Raw genomic sequence first — 6,048 nt, forward strand, 5'->3', positions numbered from 1 at the left:
ACTGGGGAATTCCCCGAACCACAGTATTGGCTAGGGAATTCCCGAGCGCCTGCGTAGACTGTGGGACTCCTCAAGCCACAGCGTAGACTATGGGATTCCCCGGACAACAGTGCAGCTTGATAATATCGTGAGGGATTCCCCAAGCCACAGCGAAGAATGGAGGATTCGCCAAGCCTCAGTATCGACTGGGGGATTCTCCAAGCCTATAGACTATGGGATTCCCGAAATCACAGCGTAGACCTGAGGATTCCCAGTGCCCTCCAAAGCAGCAACAGACGACAGGCAGCCAAGTTAATTTGTCAAAACGATAAAACGGATGTTTAATCGATAAAAAAGACCCCGCAACATAGAAGGAAGAAGAAGGCATAGAAAACCAAACGAATTCCTCCATTCCTCTATCGTTTTCTGAGCTCCTCGTCTCGAGTTACAAGAACCTTCTGTCCGATCATTCATGGAAATGACGAAGATCGAATATCAATAATAGACAACAACGTGGCAAGGTGAGGTGCTCTATGAAGCCTGTAAATAATGCGGAACGCGTCACGTTTTTGAATCACTATGTAAAGAAGTGAAGGAACGATGATCAGTTAATATTCTGATCCAAGGTGTACAGTTTTAGAGACCGGGCCCGGAATTGAGGCCCTGGGATGCATATTTTCCTGGAATAGCGTAGTTCCCTTTGTAATTATACGAAATATATGTAGAGACTACCTTCAGGAATCGCTGCGAACACATATCTCGATCAGGAATCATTCTGTCTGGGTTAGGTCTCGGTTGGGCCTTAGAGATTGGTCAGAAACGAAATCGGAGTGGCCCTCTTGGGAATCAGTGGCCAGAAGTTTCAAGGTCTTTCGTTTTCATTCATCTTCTTCTTTTTGTACTCTTCATGGGAAGTTGAGCGTGAAGAAAATAGTAGAAACGTAGGGTCTGCGGTTAGGGGCGTCGTCTTCTTTCCTTCAAGTAGAATTCCATGGTCTTCAAGTATCGAATAATTCACATTCCAGAATTTCATTTCGACATTCGAACTTGATTCCAACCTTCTGCGTTAGTATTCTCCAAAGGCATCTTCCAGTCTCGGCAGATGTCCAGGGTCGAAGGCGATCGTTGCGATAGGGCCCACGGAGTCTCGAACCGAGTCGAACGGATCCGTTGATCAACGTCTTTGCTTGGTCGTTCTTAACCTTCGTCGAGCAGGGGCGTAATTAGGTCGTAGGTTTTACCCTAAAGCTTTCATCGTCCTACATATCATAGAGAAAGAGGAGATCCTTTTGTTTCCACAGAGTGACGGGCCTACAAAGGAAATTAGGATTCGGTATATCTTCTAAGGAAAGGAAAAAAGGGAAACTCGAAACGACGAAGAGAAGAAATAAGAGGGCCTCTAGTTATCGATAGGGAAGCCACGTTTCGAAGCAAACGAGAAACTCGCTTTTTAGGATTAGTCGCAGCTTCGACCTAGCCCCCCGAAAAAAAGTGAAATCAGAACGCACTGGACAGTGCGCATCTCGAAGGGTTCATTCCTTTTTCTAGATTATCATCGGTACTCGACTAATCTCAAATCCATCGATTGCTTTCTGTTTTCATGGAGGAGAAGTCTTCTAGAGACATCCATGACCCTCTGGGGAAGGTTAGGAGATCGTATGGGGATTCCCCAGCACTGTGGTGCAAGCTGAAGGCTCATGTGGATTCCCCTCATTGCGGCTCAGAGCGAGAACAGTGGGAAATCCTCCGTACCACAGCGCAACCGGAGTTTGTGGGGGTTCTCCTCGATACGGTACAGACCAAGGATAATCTGGAGTTCCACAAACTACAGCATATACCGAGGGACTCCCCAAGTAATGAGTAGGGAATTCCCTAAGCCACGGTATTGGCTAGGGAATTTCACGAGGTACTGCGTAGACTGTGAGACTGCCCAAGTCACAGCGTAGATTATCAGACTTCTCAAGCCACACCATTGACTGGGGAATTTCCCTAAGCCACCGTATTGACTAGGGAATTTCCCGAGCTACCGGGTAGCCTGTGGGATTCCCCAAACCACAGCGTAGATTGTCAGATTTCCCAAGACACCGCATTGTCTGGGGAATTCCCCGAACCACCGTATTGACTAGGGAATTCCCGAAGTCACGGTATTAACTAGGGAATTCCCCGAACCACCGTATTGACTAGGGAATTCCCGAAGTCACGGTATTAGCTAGGGAATTCCCCGAACCACCGGATTGTCTAGGGAGTTCCCGAAGTCGCGGTATTAGCTAGGGAATTCCCGAAGTCGCGGTATTAGCTAGGGAATTCCCGAAGTCGCGGTGTTAGCTAGGGAATTCCCTAGCCACGGGGTAAACCGTTGGATTCCCCAAGTCTCATAGTGCAAATAGTCTTGATTCCTCTTCCGTATAAACGTCTTGAATCTCTTGAATTCCCAGAACACAAATTTGGCAAGTTCCCCCCTCTTTCTATATATGTTCCCCCCCACAGTCCTCGATGGTAATATGGGAAAAGGAAATTTCGAAATCTCATCGAAATCTCCTTCAGTCTCTCAACATATCCATATTCTGACCTCATATTTTCATGAAATGAGATATACGGCACACGCATTGCCATCAAGGTTCATCGAAATAATTATTTTCGTAGTCTGGACTGATCCACATCGATCTCATGTTATTCTTGTCGGATGTATCTATTATCTTGCAGTATTATAAATAATCGGTATCCTGTATTTTTGTTTTTTATACTTTCTACCAAGGAACACATTTTTGTACAAGTAAATTTTTTACAATGCGAAACGAGTGACAATAGTCGACCCTTTCGTGCGGAGATTGTTTATTAAGTAACGCGATTAACAATTATTTTATTAAGGGTAATCACGAATAATAGCGTTTCTCGATGTTGTACTATTTATTGTACAATCAAAATGGAGTTATTCAATAATAAATACAGTGAACATCGATATATTTAGCTAGAATAAAGGTTATGTTACGTTAGATTAAATTGCCATCGACAGATGGCGCTGTCATGCTTTCACAAACTCATCGAAACGAAACTTAACAACAGACATTTTCAACAAAAAAAAGAGAAACCAAATTATTCCTGAATACCTCTAATACGATAATAAATGAATCGAACAGAAATTTAAAAAATGTTTCGTCAACGCGTGAAAGGATTGAAATAATGTTTACAATTCGACAAATTCTGCTTGGCGTTCACGTGACCATTTATACGAATCGGTGGCTCACAGGAGTCCCCCACAATCCTGTACATACAATCAGCGCTTAGATCATTTAATCCCAAAACGCGTAATATCAATGTCGATCACTGTCACACGAAGAAAAAATTACACGACGGAGCGAGACTAAGCTTACAGTTGCAAAATGGAGCCTGCGAGGTTCCCCGTTAGCGGAAACGGTGCGAGTGAGTAGCCACGAGTAACTTTGTTGTATCATACACTAGGAAATTCCCCAAGCCACGGTATTGGCTAGGGAATTCCCCGAGCTACTGCGTAGACTGTGGGATTCCCCGAGTCATCGCATTTACTAGGGAATTCTTCGAGCCACAGTATTGACTAGGGAATTCTGGCTGGTGGGATCTGTTGCGCGTCGATTACACCGAGCTTAATTTCAATCGTTTATTCTGTATCATAACGTTTGTTCGCGAACAAATATAACGGTTTAGATTAGCCTACGAAAACGTAGATTTCAAGCGAAAAAGGAACATTGACTGATCTCGCTGTCGTCGAGTCTGACGATTTCTGATGGAAATAGGAGGAAACAATTTGACACGCAACCGATGCCCCCCCTCCCCTCCCCCCTCGGACATACTTTTACCGTACACGTTAAGCTTGAACGAGTGAAAACTTATGTAACGGGTGTGCAAATCGTAATTCGGTTAAAGTTCGACCACGGACGAGAATGCGTGAGTGTGTAACGGAGAGAAAGGAACGACGCGTAGGCCAGAGAATTGAAGATTCCAAGTCTATTAAAAATATATTTACAGATCTGAATAGAGGGAGGAGGGGGGGGGGGGGGGGGAGTGGATGGAGCGGATCAAGATGAAGAAAAATATCGACAGAGAGGGAAAGACACGGTCGGGAGATCGAGAAGGGAACGGGCAAGGTATACATAGTAGTTATAGAAGGGGAAGTGTGACTAAGAGGGAACGAGGGCGACAGTATGGCAGGAGAGGGGGGGGTAGAAGTGGGGGGGAGAGGATATAGAAACAGTGATACGAGCAAAACAATGGATGAATGTGTGTTCTTATCAGTATTTACGCGAAAGTTCGAGTGGAGGCACTCGATGAAAGCATCGGTCGATACTCGAACTCGAAGTAGGAGGCGATCCAGAGGACGAGTGTGACTTGGCGAAAAGAGCGAAAGAGATTATATATATATACATACGACAAGAAAAAAAATATATATATATAAATTATACATATAAAAGTGAAGGAGAAGAAAAACAACTATCATTGATCGCTATATCAAGCAAGTAGGTATATACAGGGTGTCCCAAAAATGTTGTAACAGCTTGAAAGGGGTGGTTCAGGAGGTGATTTGAAACAACTTTTTCCTTAGCGAAAATCTTGTCCGAGGCTTCGTTGAGGAGATATTAACGGAAAACACTGACCAATCAGAGCGCGAGGCGGTCGCGCTCTCCGACCAATCAGAGCACGAATATGCCAGTGAAGCGCGGCCGCCTAGCGCGTAGCTCAAGCTACCGCGGGCGCTCTAATTGGTCGGGGAGCTCGACCGCCGCGCGCTCTGAGTGGTCAGTGTTTTCCGTTAATATCTCCTCAACGAAGCCTCGGACAAGATTTTCGCTAAGGAAAAAGTTGTTTCAAATCACCTCCCGAACCACCCTTTTCAATGACCTCCAACATTTTTGGGACACTCTGTATATATTATATTGAAAAAAAAAAAATATATATATATATATATATAGTAGCGTGACGATATAATTATTACTATTTGTAAATGCCGCGTCGCGGTGCGCTCATACTAAAGACGCCCACTGACCGCTTATGCGAACCAGAGAATCAACTGTAAATCATCGAGAAGATAGTGTGTGAGAGAGAGAGAGAGAGAGAGAGAGAGAGAGAGAGAGAGAGAGAGAGAGGGAGGTTAAGTATCGGGGATCGAAATGAATGAAATTGTGTGTTTTCTGTGCGACAGTGTCAATTGTAAATGTGTTCGGCTTCTACGACGTTGCCTAGGGACTTTCTCGCGGTCTTGTTCTCATATCAAACCGAAAATCCCAAAGATACATCGCCTAGGGACTTTTCTCGTGGTCTTGCTTAACATATCACACCTGGGAAGATGTACCATCTAGGGACTTTTTGTGTGTGTAGATATGTCACTAGACAAACAGTACGAGCAACTAAGGAAAAGATTAACTTTTAACGCGTTATTCGTCAAACGAAGACCAGAATTTGAATCGTAGAATGAAATATTTTAAAATAGACAGGCGAACAATTTAATCGTCCGCCATACATTGATCTCATTCGTCATCCGGAGTGAAATTGGTAGCACTGTATGAAAACTGAATCAATAGAAATTGGTATCTTGTTACTCTTAAACATACCCAAGACAAAAACCTCCAGAGTGGAGATAAGTTACTAGAAGACCGTGTACTACCAACTGAAATTCATCTTCCTTGCCTAGGGACTTTTCTTAATGTTCCCAAACTCCAACACTCGTCAACTTGCTCTAGAAATGTATACCTCTAAATTTCGATAATCAATTCGTTAATAATCGACGATAATCTTTGTATCGTGAAAAACAGAAAAATAACTAGCAACCTCCGAAGCTGAACACACCCAGAGAAAGTGTAAAAAAAAAAAAAAGAAAAAGTACGCGGATACGAGTAGACCTCAACGCCAAGAGTGAAACGGAATTTTCCGCGGTTAGATCAATTAAGGGGATTCCCTTTAGTAGCCACGAACTAAATATTCGTATTATTCGCTGTTTCGCGTGTTCGTTTTCCCCGAGTCGCTTGCAAGCCCGTATCGCAACGACGAATAGGAAGAAAGAGAGAAAAAAAAACATGAAAAGAGAAAGACAGTCTGTTT

The sequence above is a fragment of the Hylaeus volcanicus genome, chromosome 9 (assembly GCF_026283585.1).
Source record: "Hylaeus volcanicus isolate JK05 chromosome 9, UHH_iyHylVolc1.0_haploid, whole genome shotgun sequence".
NCBI lineage: Eukaryota > Metazoa > Arthropoda > Insecta > Hymenoptera > Colletidae > Hylaeus > Hylaeus volcanicus.